Raw genomic sequence first — 14,928 nt, 5'->3', positions numbered from 1 at the left:
CATCTACGAGCTGACTCTGGGACTGTGGGAGATGTGGGTGGGGGGTTGTGGTGGGGGTGGACGGATATATGTGTGTGTGTTAAGCAGGCTGCGGAGGACATTATGTTCTGTTTTACAAGCACTGTCTTCACTCTGCCTTCCACTGCAACCGTCTTTATGTAGCAGATCTTAATGTTATTTAAAGCAATAGTTTCCCTACTTATGCCAAATGTAATTGATCAGCCATGTCTTATTTTTTATTTTTGGTACTGGAGCTATGGAGCTGATTTAGCTAACAAGTAATGGAAGTTTATATCCAGTGTTGGCGGAAATGTGATACAAAGCAACGCGTGACAGAAAACTTTTGCAGCGCAGTTATAGTTAAAATTCTTGCAATCACATTCCAGTACTTACTTAGGAAGAATTTCCTAAATGAATTTGGTATAGTGGTTGGTATGTGTAGTGGGTAACACCTCTGCTTTCTATGCTGTAGACTGGGGTTCAATCCCCTGCCCAGGCAAACACTCTACACTATACCAGGAGTCTTTGGGCAAGACTCCTAACACTACCTTCGCCTACCTGCGTAAAGTGATCAAAGTCGCTCAGGATAATTTCATTACTTGCTTTACACCAGTAAGCCAAAACATTATGGCCACTCACAGATGAAACAAATAGCGTTGATTTCATAGCAGTGGTGCATGTCAAGGTCTTGGATATATTAGATGGTAAGCGAACAGTTAGGTCTTGTAGTCGGTGTGTTGGAAGCGGAAGGAATGGACGAATGGTGGCCTGAGCGACTTTGGAAAGGGCCAAGTCATTATGGCCAGACGACTGGGTCAGAGCATCTCTGAACCTGCAAGCCTTATGGGGTGCTCCTGGTTAGCAGTGGAGAGAACCTACCAACAGTGGTTCAAACCACAAACCAGTGACAGGGTGTTGGGTGCCAAAGGCTCAGTGACGTGCAAGGGCAATGAAGGCCTGTCCTATCTGGTCTGAACTAACAGAAAGCTACTGTGGCACAAGTCACAGAAGTCCTTAATGGTAGTTACAGGCAGAATGTGTCACAACCCAAACATGCTGTGTAGCAGCAGACTGGTCAGAGTGCCCATGCTAACCCTTGTCCATCAAAAGTGCATGTGACTGTCAAAACTGGACCTTGGAGCAATGGAAGAAGGTCACCTGCTGTGTGAGTCCCATTTTCTTTTTCATCATGTGGACAGCGGGGTACATCAGTGCCGTTTTCCTGGGGAAGAGATGGCACCAGGATGCACTGGGGGAAGAAGACAAGCCAGCAGAAGGGGGGTGTGATGCTCTGGGGGACGTCCTGTTGGGAAACCCTGGGTCCAGCATTCATGTGAACTAGAAAGGCATTGATACCGATACTGGTGTCGGGTACCGGGCTGGTACCGTGCTCATTTACATACTCATAAACATTTACCGATACCAACATTGTGATACCCACTGATACCATGTGATGTAAGCCGAGTGTAGCTGCCATGCTAATGTACAAATGACTCAATGACCTAAAAGGCGCCTGCTTCCCCAAACAGGCAAAAAGTCAACATTTCCTACCCAAATCCTTACATGCGATCTGTTTGACTGAGTGGAATAGTGAGGTAAACATTTTAAAACTTTTTTTTTTTTTGTAAAACGGTCTATATAAAGACTGTGTTGTCCTACCGTGCACGTCACCACCTGGCTTTAGAGTTCAAGGTGTTGTTCTAACCTCAAAATTCTTCAGATCTCAATCTGATCGAGCATCTGAGGGATGTGCTGGATGAAGTTCGATCTGCGGCTGCTCCACCTCGCAACTTAAAGGACTTAAAGGATCTGCTGCTAACTTCTTAGTGCTAGATACTACAGGAAACCTTCAGGGGTCTTGTAGTCCATGCCTTGGCAGGAAAATAACATACTGTTATTTATAAACATGGACAAATCACATTCATTGTTTTACAGTAGTGGTAATGAAGTTAATGCTTTAATGAGGCACTAACATAATATCATTTTTTTTAAACCATTAACACATTTTTCTAATCTGACTCTTTAAACCATCTGTAGTAGTGCAAGACCATAACTCTGCAACTCTCATTCAAATACAGATTATAAACAGAAGTTCCATGATGGCTTCCTTGTTTCAGTGCTGTGAATTTATTTAGGAAAAAAAAAGAAAAAAATTGTTATTGAATTTTTTAAAGTGATAAATACATTTCGATGAAACTTATTTTGTCCACTCATATAGCTATAACAGAATGTGCTGCTTTATAAGTGGATAAAATCTTTCTTTAGGGTCAAATTTGAGCAAATAAAATGTAATTAATCGTGATTAACTGAGCCAAATAATGCGATTAATCATGATTCATTATTTGAATCATTTGATATACTGTTATAGATAACAGTATAATGTTATGTCATACAGTATTTCTTTAAGTGAAGCTCAGAGGAAGCAGTGGAGGTAGCACAGCTTGTAGTGTGATATCATAGGAGCGAGAGAGAGAGAGAGAGAGACTTATCAGATCTAAAAGGATGCAGTGTGTGGGCAGTGTAGCATAGTCCAGAACTGTACATGCTCTCACTCACTGCCCCCAAGATGTGAGATTAACTAGGCCGCCCGAGCCTACACACAGTGTGGAACACGCTACTTTGTCACTGACCTCTATATGTACCCAAATATAGTCGTATGCAAAGTTTGTACACCTCTGGTGAAATAACACGTTTTGTTAAAGTGAAAATAGGTTAACACATGCTACACAGGGAACTCTAATATGTGTGTCTTCTGCAGATTTTAGTGCATAATTTCTATTTATTTGCTGAAATTAACATATTGGAAAAAATAAAATAGAATGTAACGCGCCATAACTTTTGCACAAGACAAGTTTTATGTTTTATTCATTCCAAAATGTTAAATTCAGCAAATAAATAGTATTTGTGCATTAAAATGTACAGGAGGTTTGTTCTCAGTAGAGGAGGTGTTCACTTATTTTCACTTAGAAAATCAATAAAAACGTTTGACCAAGGGACGGCAAAATTTTTGCACATGTCTGTACCTCTTCGCATATTAGGTGAAACTGTCCAAATGTCAAAAATATCACAAAACATCAGGCATCAGACTATTCATAACCTTGTAATAGTTTTGATAAAACTCTTCAGACGTCTGGTTCCTATCACCACCGCTGTGAACAATTCGGACTCAGCAAGTTTCTCTATACTTTTTCATGCCAAACCACTCTGAATGACTTTGTTTGCACCTCACCCTGTTAAATAAATGGAAATATTGAAAAATCAGTAGATTTCTCTTGTGATAGACCCATAGATTTTTTAATCTGTCTATATAGTGCTAGCATGGAGGTACTGTGGATAAAGACTGGATCAGAATGGAGAAGCTGGTTGTTTGTACTGTAAAGGTTTCATATCCTTCATCTGTCAACAACTCCACAAAATATGACACAGCTCCACAACCCAAGCCCATTTTCTTGGCATTTAACCAACTTGTGCTCTGTGTACTTAATCCTGTTGCGAGCTCAGGAGCGTGCTGGCATTTCTTCTGATGCCTTTTTCTTCCCTTTGGCCTTGCAATGAAATGATCAGAATACAGACTATATCAGAGAAATGCTGCTGAGGCAAAAACAGATGTGATAGAGTCAAAGTCTAGATAGCAGACGCTCTGCAGTGTATTGAAATGTTTGCTAAGGCAGAGTTAGATATGGCACGGCTAGTTTAGCTGATGGTGTTTAGAGGATGGGCCTTGTCTGTTCTTCTTGTTGTTTGTGTACTGCTAATCGATAGAGAGTTTCAACCTTCAGAAGCTGTAGCTGTGGCTGGCAATAACAGAAGCATACTGTCATTTTAGATGAATTCTTTCTCGCTCTCACTCATTCTCACTGAAACAAGCAGAGAAATTGTGAAAAAAGTATTTATTAAGTTGGCTGGGAGAAGCAGCAACGCTCAACATCCTTAAACTCAGTCATGCCACTCATATAATGTGTAATGCTCATGCCTCTGCCTGTTATTCCACCACAGTCAGCCAAACTCTTTAGCAACCACCTGGAATATCATAGAAATGGCCTAGCAACCTTAGCAACCACCTGGGATAGCATAGCAATGGCCTAGCAACCTTAGCAACCACCTGGGCTAGCACAGCATCTGGCAACACCTTAGCAACCACCTGGAGTATCATAGGAATGGCCTAGCAGCACATTAGCAACCACCTGGGATAGCATAGCAATGGCCTAAAAATACATTAGCAACCACCTTGAATATTGTAGTAATAGCCTAGCAATCATAGAAACCACCTGGGATATCATAGTAATGATCTAGCAACCATAGCAACCACCTGGGATATCATACTAATGGCCTAACAACCATAGCAACCACCTGGGTTAGCATAGCAATGGTCTAGCAACACCTTAGGCACCACCTGGAATATGGTAACAATGGCCTAGCAGCACCTTAGCAACCACCATAGCAATAATTAGCATGTAAGATCTTAGTATGTAAGATTTCATTTTTCAAGAATTTATAATAATAATACTAATAATAATAACAACAACAACAACAACAACAACAACAATAATAATAATAATAATAATAATAATTCAAACATCATAATTACAGTAATAATTTTACTAGCATGAATCCAGTTAAACTGGACAAATTACGCTCTTTTTTAGTCACACATGCAGTTGGGAAGTGATTCTTAACTACTGACGATATCCACAGTATGCTCAGAAAAGCATATTGTGACTTGGTGATGTCATTTATCATGATAACGATAACAGTATTGTCATATTGCGCAGGTCTAGTTTTAGATTGTAATGTAGAAAAAGTCATTTTTACATCTTACAGGCAAAAAAACTACTTCCAGAGATGTTATGTTATGTGGGACTGTCTCATGTTATGAATCACTCCCAACATATTTAAATTAAGGAAAACGGTAATCCTTGTTTATGAATGACTAAACATGTTACCACCATGATGTTTTCTCTTAACATCACAGTAAAACTGGCACTGCATTTTATGAATCTGACCCAATGTTTTATTCTTAAAGAAAATTTTATTGGATGTTTCCCCTGATATTGACATTTTGAAGATGTTGCAATAGTGAGCCTAATGTTATCTTATACTGTAATAGTTCTAATAGTTTTAGTAACTCACTGCATTAATATACACCGATCAGGCATAACATTGATCATTCTCAGCACTGCAGTAACACTGACAGTGGTGGTGGTGTGTTAGTGTGTGTTGCGCTGGTCTGAGTGGATCAGACACAGCAGTGCTGCTGGAGTTTTTAAACACCTCAGTGTCACTGCTGGACTGAGAATAGTCCACTAACCAAAAATATCCAGCCAACAGTGTCCTGTGACCACTGATGAAGGACTAGAGGATGACCAACACAAACTGTGCAGCAGCAGATGAGCTATTGTCTCTGACTTTACATCTACAAGGTGGACTGACAAGGTAGGAGTGTCTAATAGAGTGGACAGTGAGTGGACACAGTGTTTAAAAACTTCAGCAGCACCGCTGTGTCTGATCCACTTGTACCAGCGCAACACACACTAACACACCACCACCATGTCAGTGTTACTGCAGTGCTCAGAATGATTCACCACCCAAACAGTATCTGTTCTGTGAGGGTCCATGGGGGTCCAGGCCACTGAAGAACAGGGTAAAAGGGGGCTAACAAAGTATACAGAGAAACAGATGGACTACAGTCTGTAACTGTAGAACTACAAAGTGCACCTATGTAGTAAGTGGAGCTGATAAAATGGACAATTTCAGAACCTTGAGGTGAGTGTGTGATGATTTAGACATACAGTTAGCACAATGCTAATTGCTGGGTTATAAGCTTCCATTGCATTTTAGCTACATTAGCCTCGTAGCTCCAGTGCTAAAAGAAGCAGACTTCAGACACCAAACATGTTGGCTGATTGACTGCATTTGTGGCTAAGCTTCAAACTGGGTACATGTTTTTTTGACTATTCCTTAAACAATAGCAAGTGAGAGGTTGAATTATGGTCATATAACCAGACGTAAACAGACCCAACAGGCTAGCAGAGTGCACGATGTGAATTGGAGGACTTTGTCCCGAAGCGTTTTTGCAGTACTCCACCCTGCTGTGTGTGTCACGCACTAGAGAGACAGGCGTAAGCTGATTATCTCACAGCAGCAGGTGGTCCCTCACTCACATCTGTGGTGTTCCATCTCAGCAAAAAGGGAGCACAAACGCCTCTTTCGGGGGTCAGTTTATCCAAACTAGACTTAAAAGACATTCAGAGATATTGATACAGGCCTGGCAATGGGGGGTTATTTTGTGGCAATCCAAAACATCCCCGCCATCCAATCATCATGGCCCACTAAACCCATTCCTTTTTATACATGCCTGTATAGATGTAAGCAGCAGAACTAAACTCTGTCTGCGGTGCTGCTGCTACTTGCCGCAGTATAAAAGCCCTCATATGAATGCTTGAATTCATTACTCTATGTCAGCTGTATTTTCAGGATTTGCTGTACATTGTGGGAAAATAAATCAGCGGACAGGTTTCCTAAATGGACTGATCTTTGGCAATTTGCTGTAAATGTGGCTTTTTCTGTTGATTCGATTCTGAATGTGTGGGCCACAATGGACATACTGTACATTCCAAGCCGTATATACACCGATCAGGCATAACATTATGACCACCTCCTTGTTTCTACGCTCATTGTCCATTTTATCAGCTCCACTTACTATATAGGTGCACTTTGTAGTTCTACAGTTACAGACTGTAGTCCATCTGTTTCTCTGCATACTTTCTTAGCCTTTTACCCTGTTCTTCAGTGGTCAGGACCCCCATGGACCCTCACAGAGCAGGTACTATTTGGGTGGTGGATCATTCTAAGCACTGCAGTAACACTGACATGGTGGTGGTGTGTTAGTGTGTGTTGCGCTGGTGTGAGAGGATCAGACACAGCAGTGCTGCTGGAGTTTTTGTGTGGGGCTAACATGTGTATGCAGAGAAACAGATGGACTACAGTCTGTAACTGTAGAACTACAAAGTGCACCTATATAGTAAGTGGAGCTGATAAAATGGACAATGAGTGTAGAAACAAGGAGGTGGTCATAATGTTATGCCTATGCCTGATATTCCAAAATACCAGTTTGAAAATGCTAATTCAATACTGCATTTCCAATGTGAATTTGCATTATTAAAGACATAACTCAAATTCAAATCGTCCCCTTGGAATTATAAGAAATCTATCTGACGTTTTTGTCAAAATTGGGTTAGACATATATTCTTATTCTGTGACTTCTAAACATTCTGTTAACAAAAAAGTTCTATCTCCAAAATCAAACTCTAACTTCTTAGTTCTATAAGGTTCTATCTGTGAGCCAATCAGCACTTCAAATACACAAAAGGACCAATCAGACTCTGCTTCTTTGTCATGTTGCCGCTCTGCTCAGTGACTGCAGGAAAACTTTATAAACTCTATGAAACACGAAAACATGTTGAAACTCTGACTCTCTTCCTGCAGTTCTTTAAAAAGTCTTATTGTCTTAAATATTATAAATATTAATACTTAAAGGTAATAAAAGGGTAAACATTTGAATTGATGGGGTTTTAGTTACAACATAAACATTAATTTAATTTGATCATCCATCTTTTTTTTTTACTTCTTTCTCCCAAAATAAGATATTTTGGCTCATTAGAGTCACATTTCTGATATAAAACTAAACTTCACACAGCCTTTAGACTGACCTGCTAGACTGACCTTCTGGGACAGTTTATTACAGTGGCTGGTTGCTGTCTAACCTAAAGGTAACTTTGAAACTAATGATCCCTACCTAAAATTGACCTCTGTACTGGACAAAATGTTAAGCCGTGACCTTTATACTAAATGTGCAGTTCTCTTCTGAATAGGAAAAAGATGATTTGTCCTAAAACAAGAAAAAAATAAATCAAACAAATAAATGTTGTAGACAGCGTTAAATGTAACTTTGTGATATATGTAAACATTCTACATACATACATACATACATACATCATCTAAACTGCTTATTCTTCTGGGTCGCGGTGGGGTGCTGGAGCCTATCTCAGCTGTCATTGGGCGGAAGGCAGGATACACCCTGGACAGGTCGCCAGTCCATCGCAGGGCAAAAACAATGTAAACATTCTGTTACACTAAATTTATGTTTGAAAATAAATTACGGGTAACCTGTGATCCTTGAAAATGGTTGCTTCTTTTCATGTTTTGCCAGATAGAACCTTATAATTCCAAGCAGAAAGTGAATTCTTAGGATTAAAAGGTTTAATAGGATTGTGATATTGTACATTTGGAATAAATTTAGGGTGTCGGTCATTGTCATGTATAAAGAGGAGTGTTCCACGTATTAGTTTTGCTGTTTGAAATGCAAAATCTTTGAAGCTCAATATCTCAAAACTGCCCAAAACTCCTCAGAACTTATAGTTCCAAGGGGACAAAATGCAAAATGCGTATTTGCATTTGCATTTCTGTGGATAATGGCTGGAAAAAAGTTAATATGGAAAAGTAAAATGCTTCTGACGTTTCATTTTCATTGTCTTAAAGCTCTTAAAAAAGGAAAAACAATCACCTGTTTGCAGTTGCTTTTACTCATTGTGGAGCTTCAGCTCTGCCAGAATGAATGGGCCTTAGTTTTGCTACATCATGTAGAAATCTAGCTAACTGGCTTCTGATAGTTCTGCCTTTGTTCACAACAGCGTAGGACTGTTTATCAATCACAGCATGGATTACACTGTTCGCTCATCCAGCAAATATATAAATCATGCACTTTTTGCTATTAACTTTTTTCACACTTTACACCATTAGTGCTCAGACACTGCAACAAGAGATCAAAGTCAGCTCTGTTCTGTAACTGTGATCATTACTGTTTCTTTATCCACCATCGCTCCTTTCATTTGCTTTCCCCTCGCTCGCTCTCTCGCTTTCCCTTCCTTTTACTGTCCTCCTTTCTCTCTCACACTCTGCCTCTATGGCCTACTTAAACTGAGAGACGCTGGAGACTGGAAAATGGTAAAAATGTTAACAGTGCTGTCTGTGCTCCGCCCACAAATGCATTCTTTTTTAGCTACAAGAAGAAAATGGTTCTGTATAGAACCATCAACATGCTTAAATGGTTCTTTGCATGGTGAAACGGTTCTTCATATTGATGGAGAATGTGCTGTACATGTTAGATGGTGAAAATGGTTCTATATAGCACCCAAAAGTGTTCTTCTATTGCTATGATGTCAATGTTGAAACAATAGAAGAACCCTTTTGGGTGCTATAGAGAACCCTTTTCAAAAAGGTGCTGTACGGAGCCACCTGTAGAACATTCATGCACATTCTCCATCAGTGTGAAGAACCTTTTCACCATGCAAAGAACTATGTAAGCATGAGTGTTCATGGTTTTATATAGAACCATTTTCTTGGAACCACTGAAGCATCTTTTTAAAAAGTTTACTGTCAGTTTTTATCAAAATATGTAAATTTAGGTGAACTATTACAGTTTTTCTCGATTGCTAAAAAACATTTAATGAAACTGAGGTCGACTTTATCTTCACTCTCTTTTTTGGCAAAGCAGAAGACTTCACCATCATCCACCAATCAGCACTAATCCTCACCTGAATATCGATCTGTTTCACCTGTTCTCTGTGTCATGTGATCAAGCCTAGTTAGGATATAAGCCCAGCTTTCGACTAGATCAGTGTGAGGTATTGCTTCTGTCTTTAGAGCTTCCTGAATGGTCATTCTTGTTGTCATTGTCTTACTGTGTATCGGACTTTGCTTCCAGATATTCGACTTAGCCTTTTTTCTTGCCCCTCTTGTACCCTGTTTGCTGGTTGCTGTTCCTGTTATGTTTTTATTTGGATCTTCCTGGATTTGACCTCTGCCTGTTGTTTAATTTTAACCGCAGTTCTGTCGCGTTACAGCATTTACCTTTTCAAAGCCTTTAACACGGATGAAAGGAGAAGAAACAGTGACAGCTGATAGGAAATCCTCTCTGTGTTAGATCTGTGGTGAACACCTGTGTGAATTACATAGTGCATAATTGTTAGCACAGCAATTAGCGCTGATGGTTTTTATCAAATGAGGAACTGGCAACAGGTGAGACTTTGTATAAAACTGATTTACACAAAGACTCTACTAACGATATAACCAATATACAGCACACTCCCTCCACAGAGATATTCATTTTTGCCGTACTTGTTGAAAAAAGTGAGAATGGTAGAAAACAGCACTGTCTCAAATGATGTAAAACAGGATGTGTAATAGTTAAGCCAGTAACACTTCCTTTGGAGTGGTCCTTTATAGATGATTAATAAACTCTTAACAGATAATCACATCAACATATCAGTGAAGTAGCAGTAGTGAAGTATCTGAATACACTGAAGTAAATATCTTGTACATTATTTACATTAAGTAGATGTGTTGTTAATATGTTACTTCCATTAGGCAAAACCTAACTTTACCAACCCTACCCAACACCTAACCCTAACCCTGGCCCTAATCCTAACCCTGACCTCAACCTCAATCTGAAACCTAACCCTCACCCTGACCCTAATCCTAACCCTGACCTTACCCAACCTTACCCAAAACGTAACCCTCACCCTGACCCTAATCCTAACCCTCACCCTGACCCTATTCCTAACCCTGACCTTACCCAACCTTACCCAAAACCTAACCTTCACCCTGACCCTAATCCTAACCCTGACCTTACCCAACACCTAACCCTCATCCTGACCCTAATCCTAACCCTGACCTTACCCAACCTTACCCAAAACGTAACCCTCACCCTGACCCTAATCCTAACCCTGACCTTACCCAACCTTACCCAAAACCTAACCCTCACCCTGACCCTAATCCTAACCCTGACCTTACCCAGCCTTACCCAAAACCTAACCCTCACCCTGACCCTAATCCTAACCCTGACTTTACCCAACCTTACCCAAAACCTAACCCTCACCCTGACCCTAATCCTAACCCTGACCTTACCCAACCTTACCCAAAACGTAATCCTCACCCTGACCCTAACCCTAACCTTAACCTCAACCCAAAACCTAATCCTAACCCTCATATGTTTTTGACATGCTTTTGACATCTGTTGAGTCTGTTCTAGTGTAAACCTGATTTATACAATGGCAGACATCACTATTGAGAGTTTTAAATATTTAAACAGTGGATGCTACAGTGTGTTGACTGTAGATTTGCTTGTCGGTCTGTAACCTCCTGTCTGAGGGGTGGTAGCCAGTCTCTAAAGTCTGACTCATACAATCTTGTGGCAAATGCAGGCTGCTTACGTCCCTCTTTAAGAGAGAAGGCGGTTGAAGAATCCCACATGCATCTAGTTATGCTGTGTACCTTTGGTCCAGGATTATTCTGCAACCTCTTTTTTGAACCTTTTATTTAGAGCTCTGCTAAGCGAACTATGCCAGAGCTGCATATTCCAAAATAGGCTGCACATAGCCTATATAAAGAGATACCAATTCCTCAATTTCTTGAGGCGGCAAAAAGCAAGCAGCTTTTGGGCAGCTGATGACACCATGTGGTCCACTGTCCCAGCACATTTCATCCTGAATGGTGATCCCCAAGTTGGACGTTTCAGCAAGGCAATGATCCCAAACATAAAGCCAAAATAACTGGTTTATAAAAAAGCTTGCATGATCTAGCCAATCTTCTGACTCCTCCCACTGAACATTTTTGAAACTGAGACTCCATCAGAAGGACCGTTGTAACTCAAACTTCCTGCACAATGTTAATTATTCCTCATTGTAAATGTCTCAAAGCTGTAGTCACCAATAATGGCCTTGCAACAAAGTACTGATGTTATTAATCTGTGGTGTCTGAATGCTCGTTTCCTAATCAATTTTGTTTTATTATGCTTATAAAATCATACCTTTTGCGTTCTGTGAAGCTTGTCCATCCTAGCAACTGTAGTTACAAAAGAAGGCATGAAGGCATTTGTGGGTGGAGCCTGGATATATCAGTTAGGGTCCAGCCTTAGTGAAGCTGAGAGATTCCAGCTATGAATAATGTTTATATTAAAAAAACATACAGTAGCAGAGTTTGACTCAGAGCTGGGATCTCTCAGCTTCACTAAGGCTGGAGGACTAGGGTTAGGGTTAGGGTTAGGAATGAGGTGCTGTAGGACAGGGATAATCTGTGAATAATAGATTACATCATGAGGATGTGTGTGGAGAACAAGAGGTACAGTTACAGTCCATCTGCAGGAGGGGTCAATGTTCACTCTTCTCACCACTTATTCACTACTTTTCAGTTTAGAAGACACTCTGGCCTGAATCGGAAAACCCCCTCCTGATGATGTAACTTTTGAAAAATACACTGCAGTGGATTTTTGGGGGCGAACAGCTTAAAATGTATTTTCTAGTTTCCTAGGAGTAACTTTATGTTTATCCTAGAGGTTTGCTGTGTTGTTAAGCCACTGCTATAGCATTCCAAGGTTACTAAGGTGTGGTTACGCCACCACTATAGCATTCCAAGGTTACTAAGGCGTTATTACGCCACTGCTATAGCATTCCAGGGTTGCTATGTTGTTGTTATGCCACTGCTATAGCATTCCAGGGTTGCTAAGGTGCTATTAGGCCACTGCTATAGCATTCCAAGGTTGCTAAGGTGTTGTTATGCCACTGCTATAGCATTCCAGGGTTGCTGAGGTGTTGTTATGCCACTGCTATAGCATTCCAAGGTTGCTAAGGTGCTATTAGGCCACTGCTAAAGCATTCCAGGGTTGCTGAGGTGTTGTTACACTACTGCTATAGCATTCCAGGGTTGCTAAGGTGCTATTAGGCCACTGCTAAAGCATTCCAAGGTTGCTAAGGTGTTGTTATGCCACTGCTATAGCATTCCAGGGTTGCTGAGGTGTTGTTATGCCACTGCTATAGCATTCCAGGGTTGCTAAGGTGCTATTAGGCCACTGCTATAGCATTCCAAGGTTGCTAAGGTGTTGTTATGCCACTGCTATAGCATTCCAGGGTTGCTGAGGTGTTGTTACACTACTGCTATAGCATTCCAGGGTTGCTAAGGTGCTATTAGGCCACTGCTAAAGCATTCCAGGGTTGCTAAGGTGTGGTTACACCACTGCTATGGCATTCCAGTGTTGCTAAGGTGTGGTTACGCCACTGCTATAGCATTCCAGGGTTGCTAAGGTGTTGTTATGCCACTGCTATAGCATTCCAGGGTCCTAAGGTGCTATTAGGCCACTGCTATAGCATTCCAGGGTTCTGAGGTGCTATTAGGCCACTGCTATAGCATTCCAGGGTTGCTAAGGTGTTATTAGGCCACTGCTATAGCATTCCAGGGTCCTAAGGTGCTATTAGGCCACTGCTATAGCATTCCAGGGTTCTGAGGTGCTATTAGGCCACTGCTATAGCATTCCAGGGTTGCTAAGGTGTTATTAGGCCACTGCTATAGCATTCCAGGGTCCTAAGGTGCTATTAGGCCACTGCTATAGCATTCCAGGGTTCTGAGGTGCTATTAGGCTACTGCTATAGCATTCCAGGGTTACTAAGGTGTTATTAGGCTTCTGCTATTGCATTCCAGGTGGTTGCTAAAGTGTTGCTAAGCCATTACTATGGTATTCCAGGTGGTTGTGTATTCCCCTAATGATTCCTTGGGTTCCTAATGCTTTCAAAATAAATCAATAAATCATTCCACCCCAAACCCTCTTCTCTTCTTCAAGATAGCCCACCTTAATCAGAATGGGGTGCAAATGCTTTGGGTATATTTAGCTTCATCACTCAGCTTCATGTTCATGCAGTGTGTCTTCCTGTTTCTAAACAGTGATTTGACACTTTTCTTTTTCCAAACTATCATTAAACAAGCAGACTGAAACTCTTCAGGTTCAAAGGTGCTTTAAACACCTGCAAAGGCCGCTGACTTCACAACAAGGGGATAAAATGGATGATTTTCCCAAAGTAGGCCTTTTATCAGGTGTTGAGGTAATGAAAAATAGGAAGATCTGACCAGCTTTCTGTTTAATATGTTAAGTCAAAGCAAAACTACAAAGAAAATATGCTCGTTTGTGTTGAAAAAACCTCAAAGGTTTGATGTTTTTCAAAGCTGTACATGTTCCTTGTTAGCTTCTGCTGCTTGTCAGCCTTTCTCTTTCTCTCTCTCTCTCTCTCTGTCTCTCTCTCACCCGCTCACTTGTTCTCCTTGATGCCTGAAGACAGTCAGTGCCCTAGTTTATGAGCGGTTCTGAAGGTTTGCTACCGTCACCCTCCAGTAAAAGGAGCAAAACAATGGTGATATGAGCCGCGGCAGCAGGCTGTTTTCATGCACAGCGAATCAAGCTCAAGCGCAGCTTGCTGAATTCAATGCACAGGTGAACGGCTAGCAGATCGGACGCGTATTTAGACAAAAAATGCATGATGTCCAGTCGACCAATCAATGTCCAGTCAGTAGAATCAACAGAGGTGAAATGAATCCAATTGGATTAGAATTTTTAGAATTGGATGAATGAACTTGTTAGCTTGACAAAGCCAGCTTATAACACTTTAAAGGTTAAAGCAGTTGCAGAAGACAGTTGACTGTGTTTCACAACTTAATTGCATTTATATAGTAATCTCAGGTAGTTGCTAAGGTGTTGCTATGGTATTCCAGCATGGTGACTATTAGGTTGTTGTTAAGGTGTTGCTATGCTGTTGCTATGGAATCCCAAGTTGTTGTTAAGGTGCTGTAAGGCTGTTGCTATGGTTTCCCAGGTGGTTGTTTGGGGTTGCTGGACCATTGATGTGCTATCCCAGATGGTTGCTAATGTGTTGTTAGGCTATTGCTATCATGGTAATGGAAATGTGAAACTTTCATATTAATGGAATGTTTATGTCAGTGTTATGCAAACCAGTAAAATACATATTTAGGTCGGTACCAAGCTTCAAATAAAACTTATAAAATGTATTTTACAAGCTTTGAACGTGCATGTCTAAATGTCCTCAACCA

This window comes from Colossoma macropomum, unplaced genomic scaffold, assembly GCF_904425465.1.
Source record: "Colossoma macropomum unplaced genomic scaffold, Colossoma_macropomum, whole genome shotgun sequence".
NCBI lineage: Eukaryota > Metazoa > Chordata > Actinopteri > Characiformes > Serrasalmidae > Colossoma > Colossoma macropomum.
The sequence above is the reverse complement of the archived record's forward strand: the minus strand, read 5'-3'. Positions refer to the sequence as shown.